The sequence below is a fragment of the Pteronotus mesoamericanus genome, unplaced genomic scaffold, assembly GCF_021234165.1.
Source record: "Pteronotus mesoamericanus isolate MK-2021 breed Mesoamerican mustached bat unplaced genomic scaffold, CSHL_Meso_final scaffold_36, whole genome shotgun sequence".
In the NCBI taxonomy this organism is placed as follows: Eukaryota; Metazoa; Chordata; class Mammalia; order Chiroptera; family Mormoopidae; genus Pteronotus; species Pteronotus mesoamericanus.
In genome coordinates this window covers 10,912,572-10,934,454 of record NW_026555313.1, presented here as the reverse complement: position 1 = coordinate 10,934,454, position 21,883 = coordinate 10,912,572, and the positions used below count along the sequence as shown (strand labels likewise).

Genomic DNA, 21,883 nt, shown 5'->3' with positions numbered 1-21,883 from the left:
AACATGTCCTGGAGAGAGACCTTTACATAATCCTGACCACCTGCTTCTCTCCAGAAGAGAAGCAACACATTTCAGAAGAGGCCTACAAATGTGCAGACTAATTACATGCTTAAAACCCCAGTGATGTAGGACTGGCAGCTCAAAGAGTCCCTGACCAAAAGCCTGACGGGGACTATAATACTCAGGGAGTAAACAGAAACAGGAACATCATGATTCAGTGTTTACTAGCTGGTATGAAACAATGCATTAGGAAGCCTGTAAATTATAACAAGATCAGAGAAATAACACAAGGAGAGGAAGAGAATCCTGCTCTATTCCATAACAGGCTGGTTGAGGCATTCAGGAAAAATGCTAATTAGATCCATCCTCTCCAGAAGACCAAGTGTTAGAGGGGCAGCATTTTATTAGCCAGTATGCCAGATATTCGTAGAAAGCTTCAGAAATTACAAATGGGTCCACAAACTCCTACGGCCCAAGTAAGAGACACTGCCTCAACTGTGACCTTGAGGAAAAGGAGGAACAGATCCAGCATAGGAAAAGGGGGCCGAAAGGCAGGCCGAGTTAATAGCACTAGCTGTTAGCTGTGCCATTGACAATGTCCAGCCATGTCAAGGTAACCTGGGAAAGTCACAAAAATGCCAAGGGCAAAATGATTGAACATGCTTTAAGTATAAACGCCCTGGGTAATGGGCAAGGGAGAGCACAAGGCCATGCCCAGGCCAAGTCTCATGTGCAAATGTGCAAACCATGATCCCTGGCACTGGAAGCAGGCTGCCCCCATTCTCAGAGTGGAAAGAGGTCATCACCTAAGGCCATGGCAGCACTTGAGGACTGAGGGTGCCTGGGGAACAGCTTGGCCCCAACCTATGCCAGCATCTCGATCTCTAATGAGGAACCCCGGGTAGCCCTTTATGTGGCAGGAAAGAAAATTAACTTTCTTGTTGATACTGGGACCACTTACTCTGTTCTCAATTCTTTCATTGGACCTCTCTCCTCTAGGTCAATTAATATTAAGGGGGTTGAAGTAAAATCTCAAACTTTTTTTACACATCTCATCTGACAATTTGAAAGCCAAATTTTTAAACATTCTTTCCTAAATAATGTATTATAATACTTAATAATTATTAGAAGTACTTATACATATTTAGTATTGTTATAGCTTTCTGTTGAGTGGAATCCTTTATAATTATGTAGCAATTCTCTTTAATGTTTATTTCCACAAAGTCTTTTTTGTCTGATATTAATATAGCAATTGAATCTTTCATTTGGCTGTATTTGTCAGTCATACTTTGTTTTCTTCCTTTTGCTTCCAAATTTTCTGAGTCTTTGTTTCTGCATATATCCTTTTATTTTTCTCAGTTTTATTAACAACAGCACTATATAAGTCTGAAGTATAGTCACAATAATTTGACTGACATTTTGAAATGAATTCCACAATAAGTTTAATTAATATATATTATCTCAAATAAGTACAAAAAGAGAAAAAATATTTTCCCTTGTGATAAGAACTCTTGGAATTTACTCTCTTAATAATTTTCAAATATCCCATACCACAGGGTTAACTATAGTCATTGTGTTGTATACTATATCCCTAAAACTTATTTATAACTGAAAGTTTGAGCCTTTTCATCATCTTCATCCAATTTCCCCTCATGTCTTAAATGAAGCAAAGTCACTGATTTTTTTAAGTCAATCTGAGAAGCTATTTAAAGTAGTGATCTTAGTATCTTCACATTTAGTATATTTAATAATATATTTGGTGGTTTTTGCTATCTTAACATGTTCTACTTTCCTTGTTCATGTTTCTCTCCCCTCTTTTCTTGGCCTTATTGGATTAAATAAAATATGTGTTTGTTTGATTTCATATTTCATTTATTTCCTTTACTGATTTGGAAGTTATACAGCCTATTTCTATTTTAATGGTTATCCTTCAAATACTTTCATGTATAATTAATGAAGTCTGAAGGTAAATAACTCCTAACCATGCCAAACAATTGAAGCATATTGGAACATAAAATTCTAAACACACTCCTTATGACTTACATGCTACTGTTGCCCAATATTTTGTTTCCAACTTTTAATCTCTCAAATTACACATATTATTAACATTACTGTTTTTCATACAATGTTTATTAAAATTTACCTGAAAATTTACTAATATTGCTCACCATTCCTTTTTCAGATATCCTGAGATCATTTTTCCTTCCTTCTACACTGTATTTTTTAAAGAATTTTCTTAGGTAGTGTTTCTGGTAATAAGTGTCCTCAGTTTGTGTTTGGTTACTCATTTAATTGGGTTTGAAATGGTGACAGTCCTGTCACTGTCAGATAATAGGACTCAAGCAGTCTAAGCCCTAAATGGGAAAACAGTTTTTAAAATTCTGACCTGTAATCCTGTGAATTAAATGTGTGCTTAAACATGACATTGAATAGACAATTATCATGTAATACCTAAATGCTGTGGGAGTGCGGCTGCTGCTTCACACTGTGCTGAGAGGTAAGAAAATAGCAAACATCACGTTTACAATTCTTGCTTCAAGACATAGCCAGAAGGACAGGGAAGCTTTACAGTTACCTTTAAAAGCCTCTGGTTTCTTATAGTTACAAGACTAATACAATTTAAAAATTAGAAGAGTTGGATCTGGAGCTACTTTACTACAATGTAAGTAGAAGTCACTGCTTTGCAGGTGGGGCAATTGTGTAAGAGTGGGCCCCTGTGATTTGGGTCAATCCAGATGAATTTGAGTAACCTGAACACCCCCTCCCCAAAACAGTAGACCCCTACTGTGTCAGCAGAAACACCCCCTTTGCTCTGTGTGAATAGTATGATCTTGTCTTGCTTGAAAACTCTTTAATGACCTCACCTGAAATAGTTAGCTATCGCAAAGATGTTGATCGCCCTTAGGCCTAAAAAATGCCACTCTTTAATTTCCCCAGTCCTATATCCAGAGTTAGATCAAGAAGGAACAAGTACAGAGAGAGTCCCTTCTGTAAGGAGAAAACATATACAAGAAAATAACTGTAAAATTTTGATAATTTATATCAGTAACACTTAGAAAATGTTTGTGGATGGACCCTGAGGCTACTTGACAGAGGAGGAAGAAATATAATCTTACACTGGGTAGAGTTTGTCAGTTTATAAGTATATGGATGTACTTAGGACAAACTCTGGATTTGTATGTTTGCTCAAGCAACTGAGAATAATGTTACAATATTTGATGAGCTTTTTTTTTTTTTTTAATTTCTAGGCAACATATAAAGCATTCAGTGGTAATGCTTTAATTTACCAAATAAGTCATGAGCTCTCAATGGTCAAAGAAAAATTGTACTAAATGAAGTTAAACAAGCAAGGAAGATTTTATTCAAGGCTACTGCAATAGGGGAAAAAATGTTGAACTCAACCCTACTGAAATAAAAGGAAGGAGGATTTTTAAGAGTGAGGGTGAGCCAGGGAAAAGGTGCTAGGAGACATAATGCGAAGTTGGTCAATATGATTAGCCCATCTGTGTCTGCTAATTGTTGTACATGGAAGTTCAGCTCCTACTCTCTACAGAGCCTGGGGGGTAGGGGTGTTATCTCCCTCAATGATTACATTTCAAAGTGATGGTCCCCAGGTCCTTAACAAAGACATTCATAAAGCATAAAGCAGGTAGGAGTCTTGGAGAAGATTTATATCCCAAAGGTACAGATAACAAATTTATAATTGCAAATTTTCTCAAATTTTCCAATAAGTGTTCCAATAAAAGGGATGTCAGGGGCCTAAAGCCAGGAAGAAATCAGCCTAAAATGTAATTGCTCAAGAGAAGACCTTGGTCAGTGGGCCCTGAATAAGACGAGCTTTCTTGCTCTTTCAGGCTGCAGCAAGCAACCCCAGCTCTGGGAACGCAGGAGCCTGCACACCAGATGGGGCTAGAAGTTTCTGGAGCAGACTTAAATGCTATAGGTAGCTAGTATCACTAAAATATATATATTTTTATATATATATATATCTCAGTGCAATATATATATTTTATACATATATATCTCAGTGCAATTTAAAATATATATATATATATATTTCAGTGCAATTTCTTAAGGTTTTTGTGGCAAGGTTATGCCACAGAGTAACTCTTCTTTTGAGAAACAGCTTCTGATTTGGTATCAGGTTTTGGTGGAGTCGGGAATGCCTAGTCAGATAGTCAGAGGCTCAAAAGTGAAAATTCATCCTGAGTTCTTCCTCTTACGTTGGATGTCAGTTAATCACAAAACAATAAAACAAGCTTGCAAAACAACACTTTCATTATGGGACCAAGATTGAATAGGAGTTTTGGCTTTGTTTAATTAGAAGTTTTGGTGATACTTTAGTGGCAAATGATTTATTAGTGTTGGACAGTAACAGAATTCAAACTACAATGAGGGATGTTCCTGTTAATAATAAATTAAATTATTGTGATCAGTGAGTTGTGAAGAACAAATTAATTATAATAAAACATATTTAATGTATTATCAAAAATCTGACAAAAAAAATCTCTGTGACTTAATATTTTCAAGTAATTTTTCTTTAGTTTTGGGTGTTTGTGACCAGTTCAAGTCTCCAAGACCTACTTAAGTTTCATGAAGAGCTTTCTTTAAAGATTTTGCTCTTGCTGTATTATCATTAGCAATGAGTTTCTGAGAATTCAAGGAGCTGTTCTTTCTGAGGTTTGTATGCTTTCAGTCAATGACAGATTCAGCACAAACCTTTGTACTGCTTGCTATTCATTCATTAGCTCATTAAAAAGTCAGGGGCGACGGGGAGAGGGCAGGGGAGAGCAATGGGGAAAAAGGTGGGACAATTGTAACTGAACAAAATTAAAAAATGTGAAATCACTATATTTGCACACCTGAAAGTAATACAACTAATATAATATTGTATACCAACTATACTTTAAAAAAATAAAAACTGGAAATTATTTATAAATGGGAGATCTAACAATACCACAAAATATTCTATGGTAACATGGTTTGTGTATAGTTTTGGCTTTTTAAAAGTGTGTTTACATTTCTATTCCCAGCCTTGAACTATTTCCATTTAACACTTAGCTTGAAATTTTTTCAGGTAATTCAATATTTTAATCTTGGATACCGCATTTTTTAATTCTTGCTATATCTGCTGAAGTAATATTTCAACAAATGCTTTATATAAATTAAAGATGATAATATTATGCCTAAAAAGAAAAGTGCCAATAAACACTTCTTAAATGCCTTTAATCTCCAGTTATTGCTTATATGTTGAAAATACAGACACCAAATAAGCATGGACCTTGGCAATGTGGAATCACAGACTAAGAAAGATGAGAGGCAAACAAATCAACCTTCTTTTTCTCATACAGAATGTCAGATTAGTGGTTCTTAACCCAGCATCGATTAAACAAGAAAAATATCCATGAAATGATATCAAAGAAGTATATATCTCACTATGTACCCACTCCTCATAATAGACACTTTCATTATTAAGCATCTGTGCGAGGCCATTTGTAAGGAGTAGTGACCAAAAAAGGGGGGCACTGCAATAAATCTAGTGAAAACTAACCTCACATGGTGACCTGACCGTGAATTCCTAACTTGACAGGTCATGGTGGGTAGTCCAGCCCCAGGCATATAATTTCTTTAGAAAAAAGTTAATTTTGCCTTAAGTAAGCTCTATTATTTCTGTGCATCTAGGTGAACAAACTTTTGAAATGACTTTTGTTATTACAAATCATAAAAGGAACTGAAAACTATCATTCTGGGAAGCATTTTTCTCAGTCTGTTGAGATCTTGCTTCCAGGTATACAGTATCCTCTGTTTTGGCACAAATAAACTCTAATAAACTCCTAATTTGTTTATGGCTTTAGACATTGTCATGTCGACAGGAGAGTGAAACATGTTTCAGAATATTTAAGAAAGATTTTGTAAAGTTTTCCTCTCCTGAACTCACATTCTAGTTCAGCTGTGTCCCCTGAAAACATCATTTGTCAAGGTTCCCAATAATATTAGTGTTGCTAAATCCTATGGTCAATTTGTTTTTTTCATCTAATTTGTCTTATAACAGCATATTACATTGTTCCCTTCTTCTAGAAACACTTTCTGAACTTGGCTTCTGGTCAAGTTGCTGGTTGTTCCCTTGTAATCTCTTCTCTTTGTTTCTTGTCATCTATCTCTAAATGGTGCTGTTCTCAGGGCATGGTCCTTGGACCTCCTCTGTGTTGATGAACACCTGGGTCGTATGAATATTGCTCACTATTGTGAATGCAGAAAAAGGCTCTGTAATAAATATGACAAGTCCAATGACCAAAAGTAACCTCACAGAATGATCTAAACATAAATTGCTAACTGGACATATGATGGTGGGCATATGATTCATGCCTCAGGCCTTGGAAAAGTTTTATCTTCACTATAAGCAAGCCCTGACCGTTGTTCTTGTGCATCTAGGTTAACACATCTTCAAAATGCCGAGCAGCCCTCTTTTTCAAACCCCTCAGACACGTAATCACCCTCACGGGAGCACATAAATCTTAACTATGTTGTAATGTAATCATAGATTTCCCAGTCTTGCTTTCTCCTATCTTCATGTAATCTTCCTTAAGGTCCTGCCTTAATTCTAAATGTATAAAAGAAACCACAAAACTGTCATTCTTGGGAGCATTTGAGATCATGCTTCCCAGCCTGTCCTCAGTGTGGCTCAAATAAGCTCTTATAAAAATTCTCTAAAGATTTGGATGTTGTCTACACAACATAGGTGACCTTTATTTAGTGACATGGCTATAAATATTACCTATATGATTTCCAAGTTTATATTTTCCCAAACTCCAGAATTGTATGTCTAACTACCTACTCAACATTAACATTTGCAGGTCTAACCTCTATGTCAAACTTATTGGCTCCAAAATTGAACTCTTCAGTCTTCTCATCACCTCTACCCACCCACCTATTTCGCCATAACTAGCTCCTCCTGCAGGCATACCCAACTCAATCAGTGGAAAATTTATTATTACATTGACCTAGTAAATAACCTTGACTTGTTTTAGACTTTTTCTTCTCACATCTCATCCAGACCCTACTCTTCTCTTCTTACTCTTCTCTTTCCTTCCACTGGCATAAACCATCATCTTTCACCTGAAATATTTCTAAAGGTCCCTAATTTCTGTCCTTAACCTCTCTAGTCTATTCTCTGAAGCCAGCATGATCCTATTAAAATGTAAATTTCTCCATGCTGTTTCCCTGCACAAAAGCTACCTATAGTTTCCCATTTCATGCAGGTCCTTATAATGGCTGACAAGGCTGAACATCTTCCTTCCTCCATCCCATGCCCATCACTGTCTAGTTTTATCTCCTGTTTCTCTCTTTTATCTCCTGTTTCTCTCCCTTTCTATCACCTTATCTCAATCACACCAGCCTTCTTGCTTTTACTGGAACACCCCAAATACATTTCCATCTCAGGAAATTTATTTATGCTGTTCCCTCTAAATAAAAAACTTATTACAAGACAAGCATACTCACCTTATGAGTGAAGCCTGCCCTTGCCACACTACATAAAATAGCAATTTTCACTTCCAACCTGCACTCTCTGTTACACCTACCTGATTTTATTTATCTCTGTGACACTAACCATCTGGTGCCTTATATATTTGTTTATTTTTTCAATTGTCTGACTCTCTCCTTAGAATGTCAACAGTTTGTAGCAAAGTATTTTATCTGTTTCGTTCCTGGCTTTACCCTAAAACAATGCTAGCACAGAATTAGGTGCCCAATTAGTATTAATGGAATAAATGAACAACTTGAAAGTAAAACCAGCTGTAGCTGAAAAGATTGATAGAATCATTTTTAAAAAAATTTTATTTATTTTTCAGAGAAAGGGGAAGGGAGAGAAATAAACATCAATGTACAAGAGAAACATCATTTGGTTGCCTCTCCTACATCCCCAAAGAGGGACCCGGCTTACAACCCAAGCATGTGCCCTCACTGGGAATTAAACCAGTGACCTTTCAGTTCACAGGCCAGCGCTCAAACCACTGAACCACACCAGCCAGGGAAAGATGGATAGAATTTAGATAGTTAACAGAATATATTATTTCTCCATGAAAGTATGTATAAGAGCAGTTTGAAAAAATATAAAGATGCAATGGGAGAAGGGAAATGAGCATCAGAAGGGAATGACAGTCAAGGAAAAGGCAAGCCTTGAGCAAAGGATATCTTTCAAATATGACTTGATAATTTTATAATATGAAAATCTAAGGGTTTGTTTTTTACATCTCATGAAAATGTTCCCAGATGGAAATTGGCAGCGTCACTCCCCAAGCCACATCTGTAAAGCTCATTGTTCCTACAGCACATCAGAGCCCAACCGTCAGCAGATCTCTCCTCTAAAAATCACCCAGTAGAACCCACCCAGATGTAGGCTCAGAGTGAATTTGTTACTCTTCCGTCATGAATCCGTGCAACATTGGCTTTCTCCTCCAGGGACACCAAAGAGGTCCTCAGGAGACGGGAATGGTAATGTGTTTCCCTGGCCCACACTTATTTTCTGTATTTAAAGAGAGAACAGGGAGCTCTGCTCATACCTGTATTAACTAAGTTATTTTGTTTCTGTATCTGATGTTTCCTTAAGTAGGGCCTTGCTGGTTAGGATAGGGCTGCCCCTCCCTGGGTTATCAAATTTTAGAGATAGCAAAATAACTATTTCTGTAGCATACCATTCATATGCAAACTAACCAGTCCAAAGCCTAACCCCCACCGCTCAACCACTCACCTGCTCTTAAAATGTAAGGCATTATTCTCCAGCCCTGACCACCTCAAGGCTGGGCATCTGACAAATAGAGGCAACCTCTGTACCATTCCCCCTCACTCACCACCTCTAAAATTATATTAAAAAATCCAGTCCTAAACCTGCTCAGCCTGCTTACTGTGCTTAGCCCATTCCTTCTCTGGAAAACCAGAATAAAGGCTTTTCCAAAACCCCCATTGTTGCAGGAGAGAGCACAGGAAGAATGCTGAAGCTGTGCTACTGTTGCAGGCCAGGGGCTAGTGTCCTGGTTGCTAGGCAACACTGAGGCAGCAGCTAAGAATGAGCATCCAGAAGGGAAATAAAGGCAGGGCCATTACAATTTAACAAAGAACAATACAGGGGGCTAAAAGCAAAGGCTCAACGGGTTGACCCAGTAATTCTCAGCCTGGGCTGATAAGGCTGCCAGGCATCCCAAACAACACTAGTAAACTATGATAATGTGAGGAGGAGAGGAGGGAGCCCTTGAAAGTCTGTGTATCATCTCCACTAGGTGGGAAAAGGAAAATCTTGAGAATGTATATTCATTCCAAGGCCTGGAAGGGGGAAAAATAAGGGATCTACAGTGCCCAAAGGGCCCATAAACAATTTCAGTTAACCGCCTGCTTCCTGTCAGATATGCAAAATGAACAAATAGTCTGGAGCAAGATAAAGATGCAGGCTAACAAACCCCTACACATACCGATGTTTAGGTAGTCATGTTTCCCCCCAAGGCTGGCACCACATTTACCCACTAATCAAAATGTAACTTCAGTTCTTCTCCCCAGGACCACCAAATCTGGGCTCTCCTCAAGCATGTCTAGTTCACTTTGCCCTCCCTTTGCTGGTGCCCAGGTAAGTGGCTTCAAATGAAATTTTGTGTTTTGGCCCGTTCAGAGGCTAACTGATCTCTAACTGTCTCTCCCTAGCAGAATGAAACCCTGCTATTTTTCACAGCTGTATATTATCTGGATTCCTTTCCAGCTCTGGTGCTATAGGCTGGGGAGCCTGTCTTGGGGTTTAGGCACCACACTTCTCAGGGGGAACTCCCTGGATCCTGAAATATCCCTCCAGGACTTCAGCTGTCACCCTTGGGAGCCCAGCCAGCCCTCTCGCATCTCCTCCACCCTCCCTACCAGTCATGGTGTGGTGAAATGGTTTCTTCTTCTGTCTATGGTTAGAAGGCTTCTGTCCAGCTAATGTTCAGTTGATTATTCTGGATGATTTTTCTACAATTTAGTTTTAATTCAAGATTGATCCTAGGAGGAGGTTAGTGTAACCTCCACTTACTCCACTGACATCTTGGATCCCACATCCAAACTAATATAATTTCAAAGCTTGACCATATCCCTTTGAGTTTGCCTTCCCAAAACAGTTAGGATATTTTGTATATGAACCTGTTCCACAGTTATACCACGTTTCTTTACACAGTGAGCTCTGTCACCTCTTTCTTCACTTAGCCCTTACTCCTCCTGTCACTGGCGGATTCATCTCTATTTAGCTACACCTTCCCTGATCTCAGCCCTACTCACCACCACTCTCAGCCCAACACCAGAGTGCCCTCTATGGTTCTATCTGTGATTATTCTAGTGAGGCAGGAGTGGTCTGGTGATATATCTGTTGACATAAAGCTGACACTTAAGTAAATAGGCTTGCTAGATAAACTGGGTATAGACAGAAAAGACCAAAATTATTCCAGAAATCTCTAAACTAGCAAACTACCCAGCTTCAGTACTGAGTCTGCCCAAGAAACCTCTCAGGAGTCAGTAAAACTGAAAAGACATCTCCATTGTAAATTTCTATTTTCGTATGTAAATGGAGTATGGGTGGGTGCTTTAGAGAGCTAGAGCATGTGTCTCACATGAATCCAAACACAGTTATGATTGAACTTTCTCTCTGCTTTTTTTTAGCAGAAACCTGGACACATGTCTTTACAACGTAGAGTGCTGAATTTCAGCATTAATTAGTTTCATGAGATACTTTAATATTAAAAGGTTACTCTCAGTAATGATTTCCTCTTAATATGATAACAAAATGCCAAGATCCTTTTATATCAGCTCCATAACATGACAATTGCCCTTTTCAATGTAGGGTTACCCAGTCTCCAGAGGAAGCCCATCACCTGTCAGATTATATGTATGAAAGGCTGTTATTTCAGATGCCTCCTGGAGGCTCATCACTCTGTTGCTCTGTTTTTGATTGATCATTGGCAATCTGCTAAGAGAGATGCCAAACTCCTAAAAGGAAAAAGTTGGCAGGACAGTTTGGTAGGGCGGGGTGATGTCTCTATTTTCTCACCATCATCTGAATCATTTGAAAGTTGGGCTTTAGAAAAATAGCTGAAACTATACTATATAAATGAGTTCTACTCTCGCCTCTAGGAAATAGATTTGAGCATGTCTATTTTCCATTTCGATTGGATGGTTTTGATTGAACTGATTGTAAAATTTGACAGAACTGACCAGTCTGTTTTGACTAAGTTGACAGATGGTTTGGAAATTGAAAGAAAAGTTCATGAAAAGTACTTAAAACACAGCCTGGAACTTAGTAAGTACTCAATTAATATTAGCTATAAATATGCATGCTGCCCACTGCAGATTGCAGCTATGCATTTGGACTTCTTAAGACCCTTTTCAAACATAACTGAGATTTCAAGGTTATTTTAAATATGCTGGATTCTGAGACACCTGGAATGATATAATCTGTAGGCAACTATATTCCTGAGTGGGTTCCATATTACAAAGCAGCATAGTTTAATGTAACAGAAAATATATCAGATAAAATCACAGCATCTATAAACAAAGCACATACAAGTCAATTGCCAGATGAAACTTCCCAGTCCCCTCAAGTCTTATGTCTATAATCTGCCCAGTGAAAGGAGAATTGTGGAAATTTGAAATGCCATTGTTTTCCTAACATTCAGAAAGTTCTAATCTCTCTGTTTGGATTTACTCAACACTTTCCCCCCATTCCCCACCCTGCCACACACACACACACACACACACACACACACACACAATGTCCTTTTCCTTACTGAAAAACTGGTACACTTATTTTCATCTTGATTTTAAAAATCACAGCTTTTTGAAATTATAGCAACCTGGATTCAAATTCCATTTCTGCTGTTTCTTCCATTATGCAAAAAATGTGGATAATAATTTCCTCAAATGAGTCTGTTAGGGGAATTCAGCTAAATAGAATGTATTTTAAAAACCTAGCATAACGTGATGCACAGACTAGGAACACAATAACTATCATTTTTCCCTGACTTCGTTGGCATTCTTTTTAATTTTTAAAAATTTAAAATATTTCTCAGCATGTTTCAAGTAAAAGTTAAAGCTGGATCACAGTAACTATAGTAACTTTGCAATGGGTTATACATCTCGATCTCTCTTTACCAGAAAGTTTTAAACTGGAACACATGCATGGACTTGTAGAACTTTATACAGCCCCTAGAATGGTATTATTTTTGTCTAACATGTTTATGTCCATTATTCTAGAGAAAGGGTCTATGTTGGGAAATGCCCTGTTTTCAGGAACTGTAACCCTGCCAATAGGCAAGAGGGTCCCAAAGTTGGAAATAATCAAGGAAGCCTTGAGAAAACAGGCCACTGAGGAGATGAAACCTGTCCCCCTGGCAGGGGCACAGCCCCTGCCTCCCTCACATCACCCTGCTTGGCCCTGTGATGGTCGGTTGTTGAAGACGGGTAAGTTCTCTCATGAGGAGAGACAACCTAAGGCAGATATCAGCTGGTATGGACATTGGGAGAAGGACTTGGGGGAACACAGAGAAAGGGCAAAAAGGCCCGCACCCCTCGGCTCAGCTTGGACATGGCCGGGGTCCTCATTCTGTCTGAAAGCAGTCTCCTGGTCTCTTGGCAGCTCACTCCCGCACCTGGCTCAGGCTCTAAACAATACTGGAGACAGGCCTAAACTGGATCTGGTGGTTCCCAGGGGAAATCAGTCCTAGAGGTAAATTCCTTAAAGTATACTTTGTTTCTCCCTCAAAAGCTACGACAGCCAGCTCATGCTGGGAAGGAAATTTACATTATTACCAGACACTAACCCTATACCCTTTGGTGCCCTCATGTTTACGCTCTTATGTTTACTAGTCTCCTCTCAGACCCATGTAAATCGGTGTGTTCCTGTCATTTGTTTTCTTCAAAACATCATCTATACTCTGTAAACATTAACATACTGAGGTAATGAGATAACCTGCACATTCCTATTACCTAGCCCCACTGATAACCCTTTCAGTAAAAGCCTTTGGTAAAAGGGGCTCAGAGCCTTCCCCACTAGAGCCATGGCTCCTCTCCTGGCAAACAAAGGAGTGCTTGCGACTACTCATGTTTATTCCCCCAATCCATGACACCCTCGGGATGGGTTCTGTGGGATTTGGAGCCCCGCTTCCTCCTCAGCTGGCCCCAGACAGTGACCCTCAGATCCAGGAGTGCTCGCTCCCTGTGGCAGGTCTATAGCCTTCATCACCAAAGTTATTATGTCCCCAAAAAGTTAAGAATATGTTTCTCAAAATAATTGTTGCTTTCCCATTTATAGTATTGTTTCATATAGTTATTTCAAGTTTTTTTCATATTTTACAGAACCAAATTAGGGGCCCGGATGCTAGCCACCACCAATGGGTAAGTTCTAGAGGCAGCAGCTGGTGAGAAAGGAAAATGGATTTTGTTCAAATGCTGCACAATCTGGGAGATTGGCAGACTCTTGTCTCAAAGCCCATCCCCTCCAGAAAACCTGAAGAAAACCCAGCCATCCCCAGCCAAACCAAAACGAAATGCAGTTTACAGAGTCCCTGCTCCCATTTAAAGTACCATTGTTTGGGAACTGCAGGCAGCTGCTGAGTGGTCATCCAGGTAGCTCAGTTTGCTCCTGACACTGTCTGGCTTCAGGCTCCCTTCTGGAACCCATGTGTAGAGCTGGCACCACCACTGGCCATGTGGCATCCAGAGCCAGAAGATCCCATGAACACACTCGCCTGTCAGTTCATAAGGTGGGCAAAAGAATGTCCCTTCCCTCCCCTGGGTTTATATTAATTTGGGTGTGGGATGGACCAGGTGCTTTCTCAGAATGACCAATTAACTTCTCAAATTTCCATGTGTTTCAGGAAGGTCCAACCCCTCCCCTCACCAATCCCTTCTTTTCCCCAGGCTAGACTGACAGGCCTCTTTGGTCTAGCACCTCCCCCTGTTGCCATGCTGACCTTTATGGTGCCTGTGTCTGCCTTCCCCTGGTCCCACCCCAAATCAGGTACTGGAAGAGGCTTTCCCCCCTATCCAGTTATCTTGCTAGCCTTGTGTGTGCTCAGTGCAATATTCCCTCTCGTCAACATCTTGTCTGGGAGTGGGGGAGACTCCTGTTGCATTCTGTTAACTCATGCCCCTCCCACCCTAGTTCCTGCATGCAGCATGTTGCCCATATTCAGGGCCCACTGACAAAGTAAAGCCTCTCAGCTTTACTCCACCACCCAGACTCTCAGAGAGCACCCAGCCTCTCAGGAAGCATCCAGGATGGTCCTAGAGAGAGGGGCAGGGCACCTGAGCAGAATCTCTATACCGAGGCATCATGTACTCTGACTTGGAATCAAACTGGACTGTCCGCAGGGCACAAGAAACATGACCTCATGGTCCTGCGGAGGTGCTGTGAAACACATTGTTTTTGTCATGGCCCTGAATGGCTCATGAAGGTATTGGCTAGCTACATACCACAACTTCAGTGCCCCAAGGAGTGTGGCTTTCTGCAGAAGTAGCTCCAGCTCGATCTCCTCATTCCTCATCCTCAGTCTGGACAGGTGTCTGTCAATGTCAATATCAGTTTTAGAACTTAGCCAAGGTATGAATTAATAATTAAACTTTTGAGTGTCAGCTCCATTCTTGTTCTATCAGCTTCCCCTCCTTACTTACAAAGATCAGATCAATGTGGAAAACAACCAGGGAAGTTTCCATTATCTCTGCTTCTGCCACATTAAGTCATAACTATCTATTACTTGAACATTGCTCCTGCTAACAAATATTTTATACTTTTTCCAAGCTATGAAGTTATAAAGAGAAGTAGAGTGAATTCATCCTGGTGTCCCCTATCACTATGCCTTGTTCAGAGAGATATATATTTGTTTACTTGAATCTAATTGTTTTATTATTAAAATCATGACCCATTCCAAATATATAGAAAAATAAAATTATCTTTAAACAATAGTGGCACCCTGACTGGTGTGGCTTGGTTGATCAGGGGTCATTCCACAAGCAAAATGGCACCAGTTTGATTCCCAGTCAGTGCACATGCCTTGGTTGTCGGTTTGGTCCCTGTCTGGGCATGTTCGAGAGGCAACCGATCAGTGTTTCTCTCTCTCTCTTTTTCTTTCTCTATAAATAAATAAATAACATTTTAAAAAGCCATAGTAGCATCTAAATAGTTCTACAATGTTTTTAACAAATGTTAATATTAATGCTGACCATGGCTAGACTCTGTTAACAGGGATTAGAGAAACCACAGTGAAGAAAATAAGCAAATTTTTTGTCTTGCTGAGCTGACATTCTAGTGAAAGATTCAACCAGTGAACAAATAAATAATTACATGCTAAATCATGCCTAATGGTGACAAGGGCCATCAAGAAAAGAAAAGCAGGAAAGGGTGTTGGATAATGTGTGTCTGGTGTAGAGAATGATACCAAGGTTGTGATTTTAAATCAGGTGGTCAGAAGGGCCTCTCTGAAAAGGCAACAGTGGAGCCAAGATCTGAAGGAAAGGAGAGAGGAATTACCTGAAGATACCTGAAGGAAGAATTTTCTGAGAGACAGCAAGCGCAAAGACCTTGAGGCAGAGCGTTCCTGAGTGGGTTCCAGGAAGAGTGAGATGGTCAGTGTGGCTGAAGCCTAGTGTGGGAAGAGGAACATGGTGAAAAGGGCATATGGCTCACCTGTCGAGGCTGTTGGCTTTCCCTCTGCACGAGATGGGACACCCCAAAGGATGTGGGCATAAGGGTGAGTTGATCTGACTTGGTTTTTTTTTTAATTTCACCTAAGGACATGTTTATTGACCTTAGAGAGAGGGGAAGGGAGAGAGAGAGGAAAACACGGATGTGCAAGAGAAACATCGATAGATTGCCTCTCACAGGCACACCTGACTGGGAACTGAACCAGCAGCCTGGGCATTTGCCCTGATGGGGAATCGAATTGCAGACTTTCATATTACCAGCCAGGGCTGACCTGGTTTTTTAAGGAATTCATAGAATGCCAAATATTATTTGTATAGAATATTTTATACTTCACCTTCTTTCATGAAGCATTTGAGATTGTTTATAATAAATAATAGAAGTTCTTCAATTTTCTAGGGAGTAAATTGCAGAACTGACTGAAAATGGAAGAATGATTTGCAGTTCATGATCTCTTCATGACTTTTGATATTTTAAAATTGTGTCTGGAAAACACTTAGCAGTCAAAAATACTCATATACTTACTAAGCTCTTAAAAGTGTGGGCTTTTAAAAACAAATAATATGAGTTGACTTTTTAATTTAGTGATTGTTTTTCTTTGTTATCTTACACTTGAAAATCTCTCACACATTTGTTCTTCAACTGAACTTAGGAGAGCATGCCATTTCCTTTTCAGATCTTGACTGTTCAAAAAGACCACTCTACTAGAGCCGAGATTTTGTGATAAACCATGAATTGAATTGGGTAATAGGGATAGTTCGAACCAAGGTGTATCCTGCAGAGAAATTAAATCAGGAATAATGGACAGAAAACAAAATAAATAAATAAATAAATAAATAAAGTCAACCACTTGTATCAACTTGTTTTTAAAAATCTTGCAAGGCCAGGCCTCAGGTTCCGTTTGAGCCACAGTGTTCCCAGCCCAGGAAGCGGCTGCAGGGCTTCCCAGTGGGCTGCTGAGGTGCGTCAAGCTGTGTCTGCCAGAATGAAATGGTGACCAGTGACAGACTGATGACAAATAAGCTGCATATAATGACATGGGAACCTACTAAAAACTAGTCTACTCAGTTGACTGTGATTCATCTTCAAGACCATTGTTTTTAGCTTTTGAAGCAGAGAATTTAGATTCATTTATTTACAGTCATTGCTGTGTCTCTTGGGCCTTTGTATAGATAGAAAGCCAGGAAAAGATGATTATTTAAGACTTTTAAAAAACCCCTTTATGTCAAAGTGCTTTAGGTCACTCAGTCAGTGTGAATAATCAAAGTAACAAATAAGGAGCCCATTTGATTTGAAATCTGCAGGATGTCACTTAAAGCCTCAGGGGGCATGCAGAGCAACATAAAACAAAACTGTGGACTCATTTGTGAGATTTATGTCATCATATTTATGAACCTCTATGTCAGAGAGAGACCATAACAAAAGAAACCTCTGTGTCATATTTAATGGGGCCTATTGCCAAAGATGTACTGACCAATGGCAGATATTTCCCCTCTGTTGAGAGGTCAAAATGTGTTAAGACTTTAAATAAAGGTGCCTTAAAAATCACTTAGAGTACTGACAGACATATGGTTATGCCCATTTTCCCTGTTCAGGTTCCAGAGACAGGAGAGCATTTTTCTAGTGTACAAACCTGTATTTTTAGGATAGAACCTTAAAAGTATAAGCAAGACAACATGCTCTAGAAGAAATTACCCAGAGTACATTTGGATGTTTTTCTGCAAGCATACAGCAGTAAAGCAGTGAGAGGTTTTATTGTGTCCTTTTTAACTATTCCTGGCTGGCTGCATTTAGTATTAAACGCTTCCTCCAGGACCAGCCTTGGGGATCTATTTTGGGTGCTAGAAGAACCCAGTCAGAAGTATCAGAAAGAAAACAGACACCCTTGACCTCTCCATAAGTATATACCATCCTCATGACTGTACCTTTTGCATAACCATCATCTATAGTTTATTTAAAATAGAAATATAAATAAGTTTTTAAAATTCCATAAAAAAATGAAAACAAACAGCTACTGAAATATCATTAAAATCTCAACTGGAAAAAAAAAAGTTCCCAAAGCTCATCATAAAGAGCAAAAGTAAAAATAGTTTAATAGAAATATTAACAAATGAAAGGAGAATTCATTCGAGTATTAAAAAATACAGCAAGTACTTTAGCTACATACATCAAAGAGGAGCTAAATTGTTGCTACAATTGAATAGTTCCACAGAAGAGTAGGGAAAGCCCAGAAACAGATCAATGTAAATACTTGGCACATCATCAAGGCAGCATTTCGTATCAACAGACAGTGATCTAGTTAGTGGTGCTGATACAGTGAAGTCTCCGTGTTGGAAAGATGTTAGGTTCTTATCTTTAACTCTGCCATGTTAAGTTCCAAATGCTCAAACACACGTACATGCAAAGAAGGAAAGTCAGAGACAGGAAGGAAAGGAAAATATTTAGGAAAAGCACCAAATACAGAAGCCATAAACATAATGTATTTGACTACATAACTACATTAAACTTCTTTGTTTCTAAAAATATTAAAATAAATAATAAAAAATTATGAATAAGGTGACAAATTGTGCAATATACGCTTAGATAGTTTGTCGCTAATGTAGAAGCATACATACATAATAAATACATACATACATAAATAAAACCTTATGCTCCATTAGAAAAATGTGTAAAGAACATTCATTTATTCATTCAACAATTATTTGTTAAGCATCTAGCATCTACTATATGCCAATTGCTAGCCACATTTAACAGTAAAGAAAATACAAGCATACATTAAAAATGAACCCATAATATGGCAGAGAAGTTTTGTGGGAAGTGAAAACAGCCTGGTGCTGGTCCGAAGTGGAGCTATTTTGTACAGGGTAGTCAGAGAAGGCCTCCCATACCCTGGTAATTAACAAAAGGTGAAATCAAGTAGTTTATAACTACTTATTACTGATTATTGATTACTGAATAACATATTACTGATATTCACAGAAGTGCAAAAGAAAACATTACAATGCCATTTCCTTCCTGATCAAATTAGTAATGATTGAAAAGAATTGTAAAATCCAATATTGGTTAGGGTGTAAGAAACTGAGCACTTGTACATAGAAGGTACATTCACTTTTACACATTCAAAATTTTCTGCAAGAAAAAAGGAGGCAAATATGATATAAATATGTCTCTTTAAAATTCTAAACAGTAAAAAGTATGAAAACTTTAGCAAGAAAGGAAAAAAGCAAAATATTCTTCATCTTAAAACCCTTGTAGAGCTTTTTCAAGTTTTCTATATTCTATTCCTATCTTTTAAGATAGTTATTATTATGGAGCACATGGAGTTTTATAGATTAGTTTTTTGACCTAGCATTTCTGTTACACATTTTTCTATGTAACATTATACCTATTATTTTATTGGCTCAATAAGATGCTAGTAAATGGATATACATTTCCTCCTTGTTGAATCTCTAGATCTGTAGTAAACTGCTAGTGGAAAAGCAGACAGTTCTTCTATTACTATAAACTATTCACTAGCCTGATTCCATACAAAGAAATCAACAATGACCTAGTAAGTGTGAACAATGATTTGACTGAAAAAGTATATATTCTTTTTCCACCATTGTTTATGGCCGTGTAAAATTCAGTTCAGTATTTACAAAATTACACTAAATTTAAAAATAAATTTTAGAACCATCTTTTGGTTGTCCTACTTAACAAAGACAAAATTTACATACCACTGGGGAAGTATATCTTTTTCTTGTCATGTCATGATTTCAAAAAATGACTAAAATAAGTAGAATATAACATAGCGCAACATTTTTTGTTGTCAATTACTGTTGGAAGGTTCATAGAAAATACTGCTAAAGATTTGAAGAAATGAGTCTTAGAACATTTACAAAGTGTAAGAGGCTTACTGTGGAGTTGGCTGAAAGTTAAAAATAATGCCTCAGCTATGATACTTGCTAGATTCTGCTTTAAGAATGCAGTAGCTTCCTCTGAGATATTAAAGGAAAGCTACACAGAAGAAGATACGTTGTTAAAATAAAACATACATTACAAAAAAACTGGTTAAGTATACTTAGTGGTGATAAAATGAAACTAACTAAATTTTGTTTAAAAATTGTTGTGGATAAAATTGTTGGTGTAATACAATATTTGAAATTAATTTATTGTATCATTAGTTAATCTTTTCAGCACACAAGTTGAAATCATACATTCATAAAGTGCTATAGGAGTTACTAATGTTACTGTGGTTAATTTTATGTTTTTCAAAAGGTCTTTAAATTATGGTAGAGTATATGCAATGATAAATAAGAGACAATCTTAAAAAAATCTTTTATAACATAAAGAGATTTTTCTGGACACTTTGCATCAAACACTTAAAAGGTCTGTCAAGTGACAGAGCATGAGAGCTCCGTTTTCCAGTTGTGTAATTTAGGGACAGAGTATCAGCCACACCCGCCTTCACCATGACATTACCAACATCAGTGAGGAAGATCAGGCTGCAGAGCTTTGAGCTTATCTAAAATCTAAAAGAGCTGAAATTTCAGAAGAGAACTCAGAAGGTGAACTTCATGTAGATTTAACTCAAATTATTGAAGCCTGTGATGTATGTCTGAAGGAAGATGAGAAATATGTTGAAAGTGTGATAAACATCGTGGTATCCCTCCTGTTTACCCTGGAGCTAGATAAGCAAGAAGTTATCATTGAAAACTTCTGTGAAAGCTGCTCAGATTTCAGGAAGGTGAACTGCCCATCCTTGAGACTGCAGTTGCTAAGCAACCTTTTCCATAAAATGGATAAGAATATTCCTGTAAGATACATAGTATATTGCAGCCTCATTAAAGTGGTAGCATCTTGTGGGGCCATCCAATATGTTCCGACTGAGCTGGGTCAAGTTAAAAAATGGATTTCTTTCTGGAGTACTGCCACTGGGGAAAAAAAATAGCTTTTTAAGGTTACTTTATGAGGCTCTTGTGGATTATAAGAAAAGCGATGCTGCTTGAAAAGTCAAGGTCAAATTGCTAGAGTTACATGGAGAACAATGCTTTCCAGGAGCGAGTTGATGCCCACAGGTGTAGTGTATGAGCATTAAAATATCCAAATGCACTACTTTTTGACCATCTTCTTTAAAACCAGTCAAGTTTTTGGAAGATGAGCTTTTTCAAGATAGTTTAATCATTTTTGTGAGTGCTAAATTGGCATCACATGTCAAGTTTTATCAGAAAAATAAAGAGTTAATAGATTCACTTAACTATTATCTGAAGAGAATATGGTTAAAAATGACACTACTTAGTTTCGTGGAAATGATAGTGGAAAATAAGAAATTTCCCTTGATATAATGCAACAAGAACTTCAGATTGGAGTTGATGATGTTGAAGCATTTGTTAGTGGTTCAATGAAAACAAAAATGGTCTACTGGAAAATCGATCAGATTCAGACAAAATTAGTCAGTCATAGCACATAGTGGACATTTGGAGAACAGCTATGGCAACAACTTATGACACACTAAATCTCTTCAAACAAAACTTGGAAAAAGTGAATAACAGCCTTTTGAGTCTTTCTGATACCTGAAAGTTCATGCTATAAATTTTGTTCTTTTAGGGAAAATATCTAAATCATGATTAAAAAAAACATTATAAGCTGAAATTTGAAAAAAAATTATTTTTTAAATTTCTGTAATAAAAATTAAAGTATATAAAAATGCTACCTAACAAATATTTTCAGAAAAATAAACACTTCAAAGTGACACTTTACCAATAAGTGAAAAGTACCTGCTATTCAAAAGAATTTTCTATAACGAAGAGAACATTTTTAAAAGAATATTTGGAAATGTTTCCATCATTAAGTGATTTTAATGCCTAAAACAATGTGTTACCGATAAAACCTTTCTTATTTATATGCTTGAAACACTTAGAAACACAATTTTTTAATCTGCTTAAAAATCTTTCAGTAAAACCTACCTTTCTTTAATAAAGAGTTTTAGTGGATTTAACACACTTACCACAAATGTAATTATTTAATGAATTCTAATTTTTTGTAATGTCAACAGACTGGCATGAGGGCAAATTGAAATTTCAACAAAACCAATTATCTATTTGGTGGACAGTTTGGAAAACTAGTAGAGTGATTCAGCAAATGGAGTAACTATTACATTCCATTTCAGTCAAGTTATCTTGGTGAAATAACTTTTTC

The 21,883-nt window shown here is 37.9% G+C and overlaps 1 pseudogene; it reads left to right on the top strand.

The window, feature by feature from the left end:
* Window positions 1-413: 413 nt before the first annotated feature.
* Window positions 414-21,262, top strand: LOC129086114 (eukaryotic translation initiation factor 3 subunit M-like; annotated as a pseudogene).
* Window positions 21,263-21,883: the final 621 nt, after the last annotated feature.